Genomic DNA, 17,802 nt, shown 5'->3' with positions numbered 1-17,802 from the left:
GACTCTCACTTAGCCTGAATCCTTGTGTGGAAATGGCAGGAAAAGAGGACACCCTTGTTTGGGGGTTTCTGCTTGGTGTTTGCCTCCCAGGTGGGTAGAGATGGTTGTTGTGAACCTGCTCTGGCTCTGATCCTGCTAGAGGCTGGCATGTTCCAGCTCAGGATGAGTTCTTTTCTCCGGTGCCCCGTGTCTCTACACCACATGCTTGGTTTGTGGGCAGGGGAGGCAGGAGAGCCCCTGCCTCAAACCCTTGCCCCCAGCATTCTCTTCGGTTCTGCCCTTTCTTTTTCTTTCAAAGGCTCTGAGGTGAGCCCAGTATGGAGAAACCACTAGGAGCGCTGTCACCAACTTAGCTTGATTTTCCTATGTTTCCAGTGTAGACCTGCACGTGTGGGATCTGAGGGTGCCAAACCCCAAATAGTGACTCTACATCTGATTTTTCAGCTTACTCATTCAGCAGGTGTTCACTGAGCTGAGCAGTCCTTCAGGAACTGGGAATGTGGCAGTGAGCAAGACAGACAAGCTTCTCCCCTCCTCGGGCTGTCCTTCAAGTGGGGGGGGTTCAGACAGTAAACAAGAGGGTAGTAAGTGCTAAGCAGAAGAAATTAAGCAGGGAAGGGGGATATGAAGTATTAGGTTGGTAGAAGGTGTTGTGTTGAGGTTTTAGACGGGAGGGCCAGAGATAGCCTCCCTAGGAGGTGACTTGAGTACAGGCCTGAAGGAGGTGAGGCAGTGTCAGCAGTGGGGGTGTCAAGGCAGAGGGAGCAGCCAGTGCAAAGGCCCTGAGACATGGGCCTGGTAAGATTGAGGAGCTCACAAGGAGGCCCGTGTGGCCAGAGCAGGAGATGAGGGCAGAGAAGTGACAGGCTTGCTGATCTTGTAGGATCTGGTACAAGTGTGTCTTTTCTCTGAGATGGGGAGATATTGCAGGGTTGATTGATTTATTAAATTTCATTAAATTTTGAAAAGTGGCCACATGTGCATGAAACCGAAGGCGCAAAAGTAAGACAGTCCCCTCCCTTGCTCAGAGGCCACCACCATTCCAGTTTCTTGCTGGTGACCAACTTCTTGACACCGCATTATTGGAGTGAGTTCCCTGGCTTGTATTAGGTTGAGCCATATGAAATTACCTTTTTGCCGTCCAAGAATGTGTGAATATTGGCAATTTTATGAGGTTCGGTGTATTAGCTTCCTTTGCACAGCCTGAGAAATCTGACCAGTGCTTTCCTGCTGCCGGGGTTAGTGGTCGGAGGCCAAGACTCCCCTCCCCCTTTCTGTAACCCACACTGCTCTTTCAGTGACCGGCCCAACAGTGTCAGCAGTGCCAGCGAATGCAGAACCCTGGCCCCACCCACAGCCCCCTACCCAGTCTTGCTATTAAGCCTGATTAGAGGCTGCCTCTTCCTGCTGGGACCGTACCTGGGGGTGGCGTTTGTCATTCTTTGGCTTTCTGCATCTTGGTGCCACCAGTTTTGAAATCACAGATAACTCCCAGAGGGAAGGGCAGCCCTGGACTCTTGCCAGATGTTTGGCATGACTCACATGGTGGGGGTGCTCTCTGGGGCCGGGCAGAGCTGGTGGGCATTCTGGATCAGTAACTGGGCAGAGTAGCTGGCAGAGTGTCCGTGGGGTATCTGCTGGGGCTGCGGAGGTTCAGGCTGCGGGAGGAGGTCTGAGGAGTGATGGAGAAAGGCCTCAGCCCCTCCTGTGTGTCTCATCCCTGCACTGACCGGGACAGTCTCATGTCTCTAGAAGCCCCAGGGCCCTGGGCTGGGTTCTGGGTGTAGTAACATAAAGGTAAAGGAGTTCTGGATCCAGCTTTGGAGGAGCTCCGTTAGGAAGTCGTGTCAGTTGGTATGCCTTTGGTTGCAAACAATAGTAATAGCAACAAAAGCAGCACCGAATAGGTAATTTATATAATGTCTACCCTGTGCTAGGCACTGTGCTAGGTAGGCACATCCCACAGAGTGACTCATCCAGACCTCCCAACAATCCTGTAAGAGAAGCATTCATTTTATTCCTCTTTTGCAGATGAGGCAGCTAAATTTAAATAACTTGCCCAAGGTCACACAGCTAGAGAATGGTAGTGACAAGATTTGGACCCAAGGACTCTTGACTCCAGAGGCCTTGCTCTGAAATGACTTGTGTGCTTCTGCAGTGGTTCTCAAACCTTAGCAGACAGCAGAATCCCCTGGAATGCTTGTTAAATTACAGATTGCCAGACCCCACCAAGAGTTTCTGATTCAGTAGGTCTGGCTTGAGAATCTGCATTTTTAACAAGTACTCAGGTGCTACTAGGTGCTCCTGGGCCTGAGAGGACATCTGGAGTACCACTGATATTGCAGTAGGAAACCCAGATGAAATTGGCCTGAAGTCAGATTTATGATCTCATGCAACAAAGAAGCCCATAGGTTGGCACCACCTTAATTGATTGACTAAGCACTTCCACAGTGCCTGTAAGCAAGCCCTCTGTTGTGTCACTCTGCCATCCTTGGTTTGTCGTCTGTGTCCTCAGACTCTCCTCATGGCCACAAGATGACTGCCCCAGCTCCAGCTGTCACATCCCGACAAGGCTGCATCTAGTAGTAGAAAGAGCGCATCTATTTATCACTCACTGTTTATCTCCAACAAGTGAGGAAACTTTTCCTAGATACTCTGCCTCTCAGATTCCCCTCATATCTCATTGGCCAGCATTGTGGCACGTGACCACACCTGGGCAAATCACAGGTAAGAGCCGATCATGATGTAGTCTCAGGGCTGAGGCTGGAACTGTCCTTACCTGAAGCACATGACTGCTGGGAAGAGAGTGGCTACAGGAATAAAATTGGAGTACTGTTTTTTGTTTTTATGTGTTTTTTTTTGTTTTGTTTTTTGTTTTGTTTTTTTTTTGAGTACTGTTTAGGAAAGGACTTGGAGAAAGGGATGGAATTGGTAGGCAAACACCTGGGTCTGCTGCAGAAGTTAGTAAAACAAAGTGGAAGCATTGCACTCATACATTTTCATGTCATTGTACTGACCCACTTTGTTTTGTTGTTACCTGAATCAGGACATCACTTTTGTTCTCTACTAATGTCCACCTTCGAGAAGATGTACGCAGAGTCCCTGTGCTGTAGGAGCTGTCGGTCTTATCGAGAAACCCAATATTTTTTTTGAAAATAGAGGCAAACCCAAGCTGAGTGATGAGGCAGCAGTCTGAGGGGCAGTGTGCATGTGTTTGAGAGCATTTTCTCTGCTCAGAAACACTTGGCTCCCCCTCCTCTCTCTGCTCTTGACCAGTTGCTGTTCAAAGTGCTCCTCGCAGAGGCTCAGTTTCCCCTCCTGAGGACTGGCTCGGAAGGTGGTTGTATGGATGAAAGGAGAGGATGCAGGTCAGGTGCTTACCCCCGTTGCCGGCACGTGGTTGCTCACAAATATGATCTCTGCTATTGACACATGAGATTTATTAATTGAATAATTAAATTACTATTTAATGATCCCGCCCCCTCCTTCTAACAGCCTGTGAAAGTGAACATTCATTTTGCAGACTGAAGTTTCCTGTGGATGCCGATCAGTCCCACTTACGGACAGACACAGTGTAAAGTTACTGCCCCGCCAGACTACAGAGGGACTGAGGAATGGAGCGTGGGCTTGAGCTGAGGTGGGGCTGGTAGTGATACTGACCTCCTAGGTAGTTGGGTGGATGCCGTGCATTAAAGTGTGTAAAGCACTTAGAACGCTGCAGTCCTGGCCCCCAGTGAGCACTTAATACACACCGTATTGGTGGTCCTTGGACAGGTCAGGGGTTAGGGGCACTGACCCCCTGCACAGTTGAAAATCTGAGTATAACTTTTGACACCCCCAAAACTTAACTACTAATAGCCTACCATTGACCTGAAGCATTACTGAGAACGTACACCTATTTTGTATATTGTATGTATTTTATATGGTATTCTTACAGTAAAGTAAGATGGAGAAAAGAAATGTTATTGAAAAAGTCATGAGGAAGAGAAAATACATTTATAGTACTGTACCATAAGAACTACATAAATGGAGCTGCACAGTTCAAACCCATGTTCAAGGGTCAGTGGTATTTTTTTGTGGGTGAAAAGGGCAGCAAGAATCTTTATTTTTCTTCCCTTCAGCTGCCCACAATTACCCCCTATTTTAAGGTATAAGCGGAATCTGATTGAATCTGAGGGCAGAATGTCATGACTATAGCTGATAGTTGTTGAGCATTTTTTGTGGGTTAGGCTAAGTGTTCCCCCATACAGAGCTCACCAACTCTCACACACATCCCATTTTACAGATGTGGCAACTGGGACCCAGTTGGGGCGGGGGGGGGCAGTCTCTCATCTTGAAAGGGGATCTGGGTATAGTGGTTAAGAACTGGAAACCCAGAGTCGCTGTGCTGGGATTACCTCTCTGCCCCACCACTTTCTTGCTATGTGATCTCCACGCTGTGACTTCTCTATTTCTGAACTTTCTCGCTTGTGAAGTAGCAATGATAATAGTACATCCTAGGAGGGTAGCTGTGTGGGCTAGGGGAAATAACTCCTAGGGAGTGCTTAGAAGGGTGCCTTGTGCAGAGTGAGCACCCAGGCTCTGGTGGTTAATATCAGGCAAAGCCGTTCCGGCCTGTGCTTCCAAAGCTGGCCAGAGGGGCCCAGAGGCGGTGCTTAATCATTAAGCTACATTGCCTCTGCCTCTGCCTGAGTGAGCAGACCGGGAGTCCGCACCGGGAACGGAGCCCACCTTTGGATTGTGAGGTTGTGAATGAAGCGGGCAGGTGCCAGCCCAGGGCAGGGGAGGCTGTGGGCACGGATCCAGCCCTGGCTCAGTCAGTGAACAGGTGGCCCGTTCCTGGATCAGCAGTAACAGGCGAGCCGTCTTTGTTACCTTGGAGCTTTCTCTTAAGCCCATTCAGGCTCCTCAGACCACGTGTCTGGTGAGTAAGGAGTCCTTTTTTTTTCCCTCCCCCAAAGGGGCTGCTGGCGAAACAGTCTTCTTTGGGAGCACGCCTGTTTGCGCGGAGCTCCTCGTGGGGGAACTCCAGTGGCTGGCGTGTTCCCGCGGCTATTGAGGCTATTGAATAAGTCGCTGTTAGGAGCTGGCACGGCAGGTTCCCGTTTCCGCATTCCAGACACCCACAGTAGGCCGAGCGGGGGAGGCACCGGCCGGGGGCGCAGCCTGCAGAGCTCGGGCAGGTGGCCTTGCCGGGTCCGGCCAGTCACCTGCCAGCTCTGTGATCAGGGCTGCACTCAGGACGTCTCTTGGGTGAGTGATGTTTGCTAAGTTTGGTAGTAACTTGTAGAGGAGAGAAAGGTAATGATGTGTTTCTTCTTTTCGGGAATTAGACTGGTGGCTTTTTTGTTTTCTTTTCCTCCCCTCCTCTGGCATGAAGTGTTTACCTGTCTGCTCCTAACTGTGAAGAACGGTGGGCGGAGTGTCGAGGGAGTGAGAAGAAAATGGAGGATATTTTCTCCCCGGAGAAGGAACCAATTGGTGGATGTTGAGCTCCTGTGGGATGCAAACTTCTGTGCCAGGGGCTCTGGGACATCCCAGCCTGGTACAGGGGAGCTGTGTGATCTCAGGCAGGTTCCTTTCCCTCTCTGGGCCTCAGTTTCCCCATCTGATGAAAGGGGAAGTAGGAGCAGTACCCACTCATCTTTCCAGTGAATCGTTATGTAAAGTGCTCACAGCCTGGGCAGGGAGTCGTCCTCAGTGTCAGCTAGCCCTGTGCCCCTGCCCCCCAAATTCCCTGGCCTTATCTTTGACTTCTCAACTGCTGGCCGCACTCCAGCTGCTCAGGCCTCCTTCTGTTTCTCCCTCAGGGCCTTTGCCCTGGCTGTTCCCTTGGCCTGGAACACTTCCCCCAGTCTCCCCAAGACTCCCCACCCCCTTTCAGGTCTCTGCTCAGATGTCACCCTCTCCGTGGGGCCTCTGTCCCTATTAAATAGCACTTTCTCCACCACTCTTAGTCCTTCACTGTGCTTTATTTTTCTTCATGGCATTTATTACTACTTGACATACTTGTTTATTATCTGCCCCTTCCCCCCACCTGTAGGCTCCATAAAAGGGCAGGGACTTCGGTCTCTATTCTTGTAGAGCAGTTCCTGGCATGTGGTAGGTGTGGGATAAATTATTTTATGAATAAATTTATGATATCAGGTGCAACATTGTCTGAGGATGGATGACTGTCCCCATTTGGGGTTTGAGTTAGAATGCCCCCAGACCTGCAGCTGTGGGGGAGGTGGCATTCCCACACCCTCCCTTTGATTCTCATCAGGCCTGTCTGAGGCATCAGGGCCTCTGGCTTCCTGTCCCTCATCCCCTGCAGTCTGGAGAAAACGGGGCCTGCCAGTGGCTCATCCGGGCAGCCTGGATTCATGTGCCGGGATCAGACAGCCTTTGCCCTGGTGAGAGTTGAGGCTGCGTGCAGGTTAAATTGGGTGGGGAAAGCTTTGTCCAAGACACTGCCCGCATGTGCATACACCTGCGTGTATCTGGAGAGCCCACTTAATCGCCAGGTCCTGTTCAGTGTTCCTGCAGTAAGGTCAGGGAATGCCTTGGAAATCCGAATTAACTGGCCAGGCATGGTTTATTGGTCTTCCCTGCTTTAACAGGCAATAATTCTCGTTCGGGGGCTGAACGCATTGTAATTAAATGGTGAACTCAGAGAGTGTGTCGTGGCTGATCCCACCTCGTCAGTGCTCTGGCTCCGGGTGTCGGCAGTTGGTTCTGTAAAAGTGTCCTGGGCGGGGCTTCCCCAGGCTCTGCGGAGCGAGGTCAGTGGCCCTCGCAGATTTCTCCGGATGACATGAGAAACCGAGGCACCGAGGTGCTGATGGACTGCCGGCTGCATCATGCACTGCCACACCTTTGGGCCTGAATGTGCCAGGTGTCCAAGGAACTGCTCCTCCAGCAGTTAACTGTGCCCTTTGAGCCCCAGGGGCAGTGGTGCAGTTTCAGTGCCCTTCCTGAAAGACCGTGGCTCTTCATGCTCAAGTCCCAGCACTGCCCGCACTCTGGGCACAGTGCTTACCTTCTCCGGGCCTCTGTTTCCTGATCTGGAAAATGGGAATAATTAATAATTCCCACATTAGATGAGAAGTTCAGGTGAGATCAGGTGACCTAGTCAAGCACTGTATCTGGTGCATAGAGAGCACTCGCTACTTGGGGGTGATGATCATGAATTAACTCCAAGCTCCTCTTCAATTTTTTTCTGTCCCTAGTTTGTGGACTCCTCTCTGCCCCACCCCCATGTCAGCATCCTCCCACAGTCCTTCACCCATAGTAACGATCAAGTACTTATGTGCGTATCTTTCTACCTTTTCTCCCATGGTTATATAATCCTGTGGAGAGAAATAGTATCCTACAAGGGATAATATTACCCTCATTTTCTTGCATTTTGCTTTTTTAAGAATATTTTATTTTTGAGGGGGGGGAGAGGGAGAGAGGGAGGGAGAGAATGTGAAGGAGTGGCAGACACACACACACACACACACACACACACACACACACACACACACAGAATCCAAAGCAGGCTCCAGGGTCTTAGCTGTCAGCACAGAGCCCAGTGTGGGGCAGGAGCCCACAAACTGTAAGATCATGACCTGAGCCAAAGTTGGATGCTTAACCAACTGAGCCACCCAGGTGCCCTGCATTTTGTTTTTCTAACATGGCAAAACCATATAGATATGCCTCCAGATTCTCAGGTAGCACTCAGATTTGCTCTTTTTGATAGCAAAAGATGTGTGTAACACATGGTGGTGTGGGTGTACCATAATTAATTTGGCTAGACCATCACTGATGTGCATTCCCTTTGTTTCTGTTTTTTTTTTTCAAATTATTATTTTTATTGATAGCCTTCTTTAATTAGTTTGCAGGCATCCAACCTGCTTAGCCACCTTGTTAACTTAAGCTCTAAGCCTTTGAAAATGAGTATGAAGTAGTATTAGTATAATGATACCTCTTGCCCAGATAGAAGATGTGTTTTCTGAGGGTTCTCACCAGGTCCAGCACAGTGTTGAACTTTCTACTTTAAATGCTTTTTAATTATAAAAGTAAATAATAGATTCATCACCCTTAATACGGGTTAGTTGTGTTTATGAGTACTCATTAACAAAATAACAGAAGGTTCATATTTTTTTTCATTTTAAGGATCTTTGTTATCAATATGCAAGAGATTTTGTTGGGATCTTTGATCGATGGGCACATTTCCTTTTTAGGTGGCACTTTAATTATGGGATATATTTGGCTTTGTGAAACTTGTACAGTGGTGTGCCCAGATAGAGGTTTATTCTAGTTCTCTATTGCTACATAACAAGGCACCCTAAAACTTAAATGCCTTAAAGTGCAGACTCTGCTTTACTGAGGCTCATGCGGACGGCTCTTCTCCTGGGCTTGACCGGAGTTTCTTAGGCTGCAGCAGACAAAGGGTAGATGGAGCTGGAGCACTCAAGATATTTCGGCCACATTGTGCCTTGGAGATGGCTGGGCCCCTCTCTCTGTAGTCTCAGGATCTCTTCTTCCATGTGGCCTCGCCAGCCAGTAGCTGGACTTACAACATGGCAGCTCAGGGCTTCTGATGATCCTTCGTAAGGCATAGTCCAGAACTGGCCCAGCTCACTTGCAGCCTCATTCTGTTGGCTAAAGTGAGTCACAGGTCAGCCCAGATTCAGTGTGGGAGGGACAGTGGAAGACTTGAGCTCCGAGAGATGTGCCCACTGGGGGTCGTCTTCGTTCTCTCATGTAAGGAGAGGTGCAGAGGTTAGCAGGGAAAGGTGGTGCTGCAGCTGACCATCTCTCCAGTGTCCCAGGCCCTTCTTTATCTGCACTGCTGCTGCCCTTAGCCTTGTAGCGAGAAGAAGGCTGTTCCACCTCCAGCCCCACATCCTTGTCACAGGCAGGAAGCAGCAAACCTCTTAAGGAAGGGAGACAGTACCTCTATTGTAGGACACCAAAGCCTTCCCTGAAATCTTTAGCTGACTTCTGCTTGTGTCACTTTGGCTAGAGAACTCCATGACGTGACCACCCCTAGCTACGGGGAAGTCATGGAAATGCAGTTTTTAAATTTGGACTTAACCACCGCCCTAAATGAAGGGTCAGTATTGAAGAAGGGAGAATGGACATGAGAGGAGGCATCTAGAAGGGGTCTGTTCAGACAGCTAGAGAAGTGGTGAGGTGGCATCTTGTATTCGTTTATCATCTATTCAGTAAGTACTTGGGATGAGCAGTGCACCAGGCTTCTTACAGAGGCTGCAGGTATGAGGGAAGGAAGCACAGCTGGGGGTTAAACTGACCAGGATCATTTGTAGGCCTTCACTAGATCATTGCTCAGCTCATGGCTGTCCTCCATGTACATGTTAGAAGTTAGACTAGTGAGAATCATAATAACCAGTCTCATTAAGGGCTTCCCTTGTGCAGAGGAGCTGTGAACCAACCCATTCAGTCTTCACAGTGGCCCCATGAAGTAGGCACTGTGATCACCCTTCCTTTTCTGATACAGAAACAGAGGCACAGAGAAGTTAAATAACCTACCTGCCTACTTACCGCAGCCAGGAAGTAGTGCAGTCAACGCGTGATCTCTGGTGGTCTGGCTCCGGAGTCCGTGAACCACTGCGCTGTATTGTGTGAGTTCGTTATAGGAAACATTTCTTGTTGAAATGAATATTTAAGTGATGGCAGAACAAAACATGAAGCAGAAACCACCTACTGCTTCATCCCCTCCGCTCCTACCTCCTGCCTCATTGGTCCCATATGTCAGTAACTTGGTGTACATGCTCCCTCACCTCTTTCTAAATATATTCCATTTTTTTGAAGATGGCCTTTGGGCACGCAAAATCAGATTAATCGGAATTCTTGGTGCATGAAACACTGGTGTTTTTGGCTCATGCAAAATTGTCTGTTATAATTAACAGTAGGCTATTAGGACATTTTAATGTCCAAGGAATTTAATGCCCAGGAATTAGGACATTTTAATAACACATGAACCTGTGTGGTACTTCCCATTCCATACCCTGCCTCCTGTCCCAGAGGTGACCACCATCGTGAGTTTTTTATTTATCATTCTTTGTCTTAAAAAGAACTATTTTTTAACTTTATGCAAATGATACTGTACTGTATATAGTTTGGTGGGACTTGCATCTTTCCCATAGTATTGTGGATCTAAGAGTGATCCAGACTATTTTTGTATAGCTGTAGTTCATTCTGGTTTTTTTCTTGCTGCTATATAATATTCCACTGGCTGAATGTACCACATTTTTATGTTAGTCATTTGCATGCCAATGAACATTTCATTAGTTTCTAGATTTTTTGCGATTCATGGGCTGCTGTGAATGTTGTTACACATGTTTCCTAGCACGTATTGACATGAATTTCTTTTGGGTGTTACTAGGCACGAGATTGGCGAGTCGTAGGATGTGAGCATCTTTGACTTCGCCAAATACTGTCAGACTGGTCTCTGAACGTGGCCACCAAGGGCTTGGTTTGGTAAAACTTTTTTATTTTTTGCCAGATATGAAATGAAATCTCATTGTGGTTTTGATTATACTCCTCTGAAGACTGATAAGCGGAATATCTTTTATCTTTCTTCTTCTGGATAAAACTTGCTCATCACTTTGCGGCATTTTAGTATTGATTTGTAGGTGTTCTTTTTTTTTTTTTTTTTCCCCCCAGAGAGAGAGCTTGCATGAGCAGGGGAGGGACAGAGGGAGGGAGAGAGAGAGAGAATGAGAGAGAGAATCTTAAGCAGGTTCCATGCCCAGTGCAGAGCCCAACACAGGGGGGCTCGATCTCACAACCCTGAGATCATGAACTGAGCAGAAATCATGAGTTGAATGCTGAACTGACTAAGCCACCCTGGTGCCCCTGTAGGTGTTCCTTATATACGCTCGACCCTTAAACAGTGTGGGAGTTAAGGGCACATACCTACCCACATAGTTGAAAATCTGTATATAACTTTTGACTCCCTAGAAGCTTAACTACTAATTGTACTGTTGACCAGAAGCCTTACTGATAGTGTCAACAATTAACATGTATTTTGTATGTTATACATATTATGTACTATATTCTTAAAGTAAACTGGAGAAAAGAAGATGTTTTTGAGAAAATCATAAGGAAGAGAAAATACATTTATAATACTGTATGAACTATGTAAATGGACCTGCATAGTTCAGACCTGTGTTGTTTAAGAGTCAGCTGTGCTCTGGTTACTAATCCTGAGGCAGCAGCCTATTTAACCTAATTGAAAATGTGGTTCTCATGTCATTATTTCCTTGGTTGTTCCCACCCGTTTACCCTCTCCCCAGCTCCATGATAGCTCTTTGTGTATTTGCAAGCTCACAGTGATTCTTCTTTGGAATAGTTCTCAATTTATGGACGTTTTTATACATTTGTATAGATATAGGACTTGTTCCACTCACTCTGAATGGTCTTTTGATCCCAAGTGTATCAGGATTAGGTTCAATTGCATATAATAGAAAACCATATATAAAACAGAATACAATGGTCTAAGCAAGATAGAAGTTTCTTTCTCTATTACATAAAGGAGCCCAGTGATATAAGCAGGCCAGGGCTACATTCTTATTTTGGACGCAGGCTCCTTCTTCCTCTTGGATCTGTCATCCTTGTCCTGCCACCTCATGATTCAATATGGCTGCTCAAGCTCCAGCCATTGCATCCCAGCCAGCAGGAAGGAAGGAATGAAGATGGGCACCCCTGTCTTTTTAAAAAGACTTAATGGAGGGGCGCCTGGATGGCTCAGTCAGTTAAGTGTCTGACTCTTGATTTCGGTTCAGGTTATCATCTCACAGTTTGTGAGTTCAAGCCCTGCATAAGGCTCTGCACTGACAGTGCGGAGCCTGCTTAGGATTCTCTCTCCCTCTCTTTCTGCCCCTCCCCCCACTTGCTCTCTCTGTCTCTCTCTCAAAAATAAATAAACTTAAAAAAAAAAAAGACCTAATGGAAGTTGCACACGATAATTCTACTTATATAGACTCTTGCTCAGAACTTAGGGTACAATACATAGTTGCAAGGAGTCTGGGAAATGTAGTCTTTATTTCACATGCCCTTGTCCTTAGCTAAACATCAGATTCTGGGGGCACCTGGCCTGGCTCAGTCAGTGGAACATGGCACTCTTGATCTCAGGGTTGTGAGTTCAAGCCCCACGTTGGATGTAGACATTACTTAAAAATAAAATCTTTAAAGATCAGATTCTAAGTTAAAAGGGGAGACTAAACATTGGATCAGGCAGCCAGAGGCTTTACTAGTTCTGGTTCTGAAGTGTTCCTTAAAAAATGGCTTTTTTTTTTTTTTTTTGGTTTTTTAACGTTTATTTTTGAGAGAGCCACAAGTGGGGGAGGGGCAGAGAGAGCGGGAGACAGAATCTGAAGCAGGCTCCAGGCTCCAAACTGTCAGCACAGAGCTGGACGCAGGGCTTCAACCCACGAACTGCAAGATCATGACCTGAGTTGAAATTGGTGCTTAACCAACTGATCCACCCAGGTGCCCCTCCCTAAAAATGGCTCTTAAAGGAGCTGCCAGGCACTAGGATGGTACCTGAAGGTCATGTCGCTTTGGTTCTTTGATTTATTACACAAATATTAATCGAGCACCTATTTTGTACAGATGCTGTTCTGGGAGCTGGGACGACTGTAGTGAACAAAACAAATGAAATTTCCACTCTCATGGAGCTTACATTATAAAAGGGAAGACAGATAGTAAAGAAAGACATATATAGTAAGTCCAAAAGAGATAATCGGTGTGAAAAAAAATGAAGGTGGGTACATGCAGTGAGAATAAGTAGCATGTTATGCTATGTAATTAAATTTCCCCCCAATTTTTTTTAATGTTTATTTATTTTTGAGAGGCAGGGCAAGCGGGAGAGGGGCAGAGAGAGAGAGTCACAGAATCTGAAGCAGGCTCCAGGCTCTGAGTTGTCAGCACAGAGCTCGATGTGGGGCTCGAACCTATGAAGCATGAGATCATGACCTGAGCTGAAATCAAGAGTTGGATACTCAACTGAGCCACCCAGGTGCCCCTTTTCAAAACATGTTTTAAGGTTATTTAAGTAATCTCTACACATGCTCCTCCTACTGAGCCAGCCAAGTGCCCCTATTTAATTAAAATTTGAAGACTTTTGGTGCTGTTTGAGAGAGTGGGGTTAGGGAAGGCCTCTTTCAGAAGATGACATTGGAGCAGAGGTGAAGAGAGGGCGTCGCAAAGCCATGTGGGTATCTGGGGGAAGAGCATTTGGGTGAAATAAGGGCCAGTGAGAGGTTCTGAGGTGAGAAGGTGCCTGGCATGCTTGAGGAACTTCAGAGTGCCTGCAGGGCTGGAGAGTGGTGAGTGAGGGAGAGATGGGGCAGTGGCCGGGGGCGGGGGGGAATGAGAGGGGTGATGGGGGCCGATTGTGTGGCGCCTTGGGGCCACAGTGAGGACTTTGGCTTTACCCAGACTGACACGGAGCTGCAGGAGGAAGATGTCATCTGATCATTAGCCCTTGGCGGTGAAAGTAATCACGAGCTGCTTTCTCAGCCACCCTCTCGGTTTAATCACCTCTAGACACTGTTTGAGAAAAGTCAATAATAGCTTCAGCTCTTCTTAGCTCATGACCACTCTGGGTTTATTTGTATAGGCTGCTGCCCACCCCCACGGGATTATTTTATAGTTAAATAGTTCAGTTTTTATCTATGAAAGATAAGATTTTTAAGGACACAGTGACAATATCATGGTCATGATTAAGGTAACTAACAATAATTGCTTGACATCATCTAGCATCCAGTACATTTCAGATCCTCTCATAAAAGTCTTAGAATTGATTTGTTCCAATCAAGGTCCACTGTGGGATTTGGTTCACATGCTTGTTAAGTGTCATTTAATCTGTGGGTCCCCCCCGCCATCCCCGTTTTTCCCCCCTTTTTTCTTGGATAGTTTATTTGTTGAGAAAAGCCACGTAATTTGCCCTGTAGATCTCCCACAGCCTGTGTCTGGGGTTGTATTTCTGTGGTGGTGGCTAACAAGTTCTTCTGTCCCTGTGCTTCCTGCAAATGGGTGGTTGGGTTTGGAGACTGGATCAGATTCAGGTGTGAGATGTGCACACACACGCATATTGGTGTGTGCTCTGGGTAGGGATGGCAGGGCATTCTCCTGGCTGTTGTGTGTTCTATCCTCAGCAGGTGGGTAAAGCCTGTGTTCTCTTTCAGTGACGTCCTGTAGTTAATGGCTGTAAATAACCATTTCTGACACCTGTGATTTTACTTAGGGTTTGCAGAAATTGTGACACTTGTAATTCTGTCTTCCTCTTCACTTATTAGCTGGAGTATTCCTTTAGAGAGCAACCTTTCTCATCCATTATTTAGTTACCCTGAGGGTACTGACTCTTTTGAACTTTTGTTTACATTAGAAATGAGTATTGAACGACTGGGCTGGTGGCTTCTGATCTGTGGGTTTTTCCTTCGGTGATCCAAATCCTCTTTGTTTTTGCATCCATTCATTCGATGTATACGGGCCTCTACCGCTGGCACACCTCATCTTGGATTTGGGAATAAACAGATGAACCGCCACAGTCATCTTACTGTTCGGGCGCAGCTGCTTCGGGCCTTACCTTTGACCAGGTGGGGCCCTGTGTTCGTGTGTGTCACCCACCGTAACCAGGGAGAGACGACTCTAGGCCGTTGTTGACATTTCCATTTTTTGTTCTCTTTCCCTGGCCATGAATTTTTCAAACCTATAGCCTCTAGAGAGTTCTTGTTCCATGCCAGGGGATTAAGCCTTTATGCTTGGGGCAAGAGGTTTTTGAGCATTTGGATTTCTTCTGATCTGAAACTCTCTTCCTAGACAAAAGAACAAAAACTGGCTCTGCTCCACGGAGAGGCTCTCCTTCTAGTAGCCTGGCCAGGGGCGCGCTCTGACCCCAGGCACTGTTGTCTGGGTCATAAATTCTTTAGAGCACTAGCACGCATGAAATCATTTGGATGCCTTGGGATCAGTTACGCATTATATTGCACACTACCTAAGGACTTTCTTTTCTTCTGGAGATTACAACACATTTACTCCCTGGGGGGAGGGGGGTGGGAAGGGCAGAGATTTGATGTAGGATGATGTAGAATTCATTAATTCATTCAGTCACTGACTTGTGCCTTTGGCAAATATTCATGGAGCATCACATGTGTTCCCAGTGCTCGGGTCAGAACCTGAGAAGGCCTGTCCTCCTGGGGTTTTGGTTCACATTGAAGGACACAGAAGAGAAAGTAGTAAACAAATTAATAAGGTATTTCAAGTGGGGCCGAATCATGCTGTGAAGTGATGAAGCAGACTGATGAGAGAGCGACCTGGAAGGCGGAGAGGGCTGTGGGAGGCTGGGGGAGAGCTTTGCCGGGTAGTGATAGCAGCTGAGACCGTAATGGTACGAAGGTGCCAGCCTCTCGAAAGATCTGCGGGAAGAGGTCCTGGCAGAAGGAACAGCAAATGCATAAGTGCTGAGGCAGGAAGGAGTTTGGTAGGTGGAGGAACAGCAGAACAGTGGTGTGGCTGGAGCCTTGTAGAGAAGGAGGTGGAAGGGTGGGCAGGGGTGGGAGCCGGGGAGAGGGTTCGGTGTTTATTCTGAGTGTCCTTGCTGTCAGTGCCTCTGAAGGAGTGGCAGTGGAACAAGGAGGGAGGCAGCCTTCCCTGGAGGGAGGAGAGGTGCCTGCCTGCAGAGTGGCATTGGTGCTTGACAGAAGTGCATGGCCTGACAAGTTGCTAAGGGATTGGTCAGAGCATGGGGAGGGGAGTAGATTTTCCAGGGTTTCAGGCTTTGGGCTGCAGGTTTGGATGGATGGCAGTAATGACAGTCCCCGGCCCCCTTTAACTTGGGCTGGGGTGTCCTACTCACACACGTCTCCTGTAACCCTCTTTACCGTAGACTCTTACTCCCCATTTCGCAGATGAAGAAACTGAGGTCCAGAGAAGCGAAGCCCTTGATCCTTGTCACTCAGCTACTTGGGTCTGGTTTGGAACCTCGGTGGCCTGACCCACAGTCTGACCTTACTCCCCTTTCTCTCGCTCCAGCCACAGCTGTTAATTCATGATGTTGACACAGCTTGTGCCCAGGAGGAGCTAATGTCCTACATTTATGAAACCAGGAAGGGATCAAGTCCACATCAGTGGCCCTTCCACCATCCCCACTAACCTAGATCCTGTCGTGCCTTTTATTACAGTATTTATTACAGGGCAGAAAACAGGGACTTTCTGGGTGCCGACACATACGTAACTTGACACTTGGGCCAGATAAGGTGTATATAGGCCCGGGACTTGGAGCTCCTGAGCCTGCTTAACTGATTGGGCTGAAAGCCTCCTTGCCCATCAAACTCTTCTTATCTCCTCCTCCAGCGATCCACATGTAGAGGGAGCTCACCCCCCCCACGGGGTGTGTGTCCTGTGTGATACCTCAGCCAGCCACATGGCTTTCCTTGGCATCTTCTGGGAGACGGGTGTGAGCCCACCCTCCATCTGCATGTGGAGCAGGTGAAAGGAGGTGCTGACTTTGGTCCTGCTTGGTGCTCCCCTGTCAGTGGCACTGATGGATGCTGATCATCTCCTACTCCTTCTTGCATTTAGGTCGCTTGGCAGAAATTTCATATTGATCTTTTTTTTTTTTTTTTTATTGATTTAAAACTTACATCAGTCAAATGCCGATTGTAAACATTTCAAGCAGTGGAGCAGTATGTAAAGCAAAGCATGGCATTTCCTTGTTCCTCTCATGTCCCTGGCACCTGGCCCTCCCCCAAGTGTCTCTCGCCTGCCCAGAGTGACATTAAATGCGCTCTTCTTGCTGTGCATGCAGTAGATCGTGTTGAAGAGCCTGGGCTCTGGGGCCACGGTTCTTCGGTTCAGACCCCAGCTTTGTCATGTACTGATTTGGGCCTTTACTTAATCATTCTGTGCCACAGTTTCCTCATCTGTGAAATGGTGGTGATGGTCCTAATGTCTTGGCTTGTAAGGATTCATCGTGCTAATATAGGTAAAAAAGTTAAGAGTGGCACCTGGCATGTGATAAGCACTCACATGTTAGCTATTTTTATTACACATACGTATGCCAATAGTTGTTTGTTGTACAAACATACTCTCTAGGTATGTTGTTCTACAGACGGCACTTTCCTTTAACAGTCTGCCTTGGAAAGCCTACTGTGGCAGTGGGTCAAGGTCAGTCACGCTCTTTTTGATGACTTCATAGTGGTCCATCCTGTCAGTGCCCTGTTACTGGACATACTGCTCACTTCCACCTTCCATATTGTAACTCTGAACATCTCACACACAAAAACCTTTGTTTTCTCCTTAGATTTTTATTAGACAAAGTTCTGGAGTTGCAATTACTGATACAAAGTGTATAAATATGTTTAAAGACTTGCGATATTTGTTGCTGACTTGTCTATTAACCATAGGTATTTCCTTGTTGCCTGTTTTTCTAGGGGGTAGTTTTTATTTCTTATTGATTTGTAAAAGGTATCTTTATATTACTGAAGGTAGGAATCATTTGTTACAGGTTGCAGATTTACATCCCCAGTGAGTTGTTTACCTTTTAATTTTATAATGTTACTAAATATCACACTCAGGTTTTTTTTTGTTAATGTTGTTGTTTGCTTTTATGCTTTGGCCTTTAATTTAAGATGAGATAAATACTGTATTTTCTTCCTACTTTATAGTTTCTTTCTTTTTCTTTTTTCTTTTTTTTTTAAGATTTTAAGTAATCTCTACACTCACCATGGGGCTTAAATTCAAAACCCTAAGATCAAAAATCACATGTATAGGGGCGCTTAGGTGGCTCAGTTGCTTAGGCGTCCA

At 47.0% G+C, this 17,802-nt stretch overlaps 1 protein-coding gene across 4 annotated transcripts in view; it reads left to right on the top strand.

Annotated features, from left to right (window-relative positions):
• SIPA1L3 (signal induced proliferation associated 1 like 3) overlaps positions 1–17,802 on the top strand; it is a 238,986-nt gene that overhangs the window by 9,411 nt on the left and 211,773 nt on the right. The window contains exon 1 of one of the 4 annotated variants that reach the window (XM_040445989.1): positions 4,983–5,253. The exons of the other annotated variants lie outside the window; for them this stretch is intronic. The gene's annotated coding sequence lies outside the window, so the exon portion shown is untranslated. Of the gene's footprint in view, positions 1–4,982; positions 5,254–17,802 lie in introns of those variants that run through there. 4 annotated transcript variants of the gene reach the window in all.

Source organism: Herpailurus yagouaroundi, unplaced genomic scaffold (genome assembly GCF_014898765.1).
Source record: "Herpailurus yagouaroundi ecotype Mexico unplaced genomic scaffold, PumYag 194, whole genome shotgun sequence".
NCBI classification, from domain to species: domain Eukaryota; kingdom Metazoa; phylum Chordata; class Mammalia; order Carnivora; family Felidae; genus Herpailurus; species Herpailurus yagouaroundi.
Note: the sequence above shows the minus strand (reverse complement) of the source record. Positions and strands in the feature narration are given on the sequence as shown.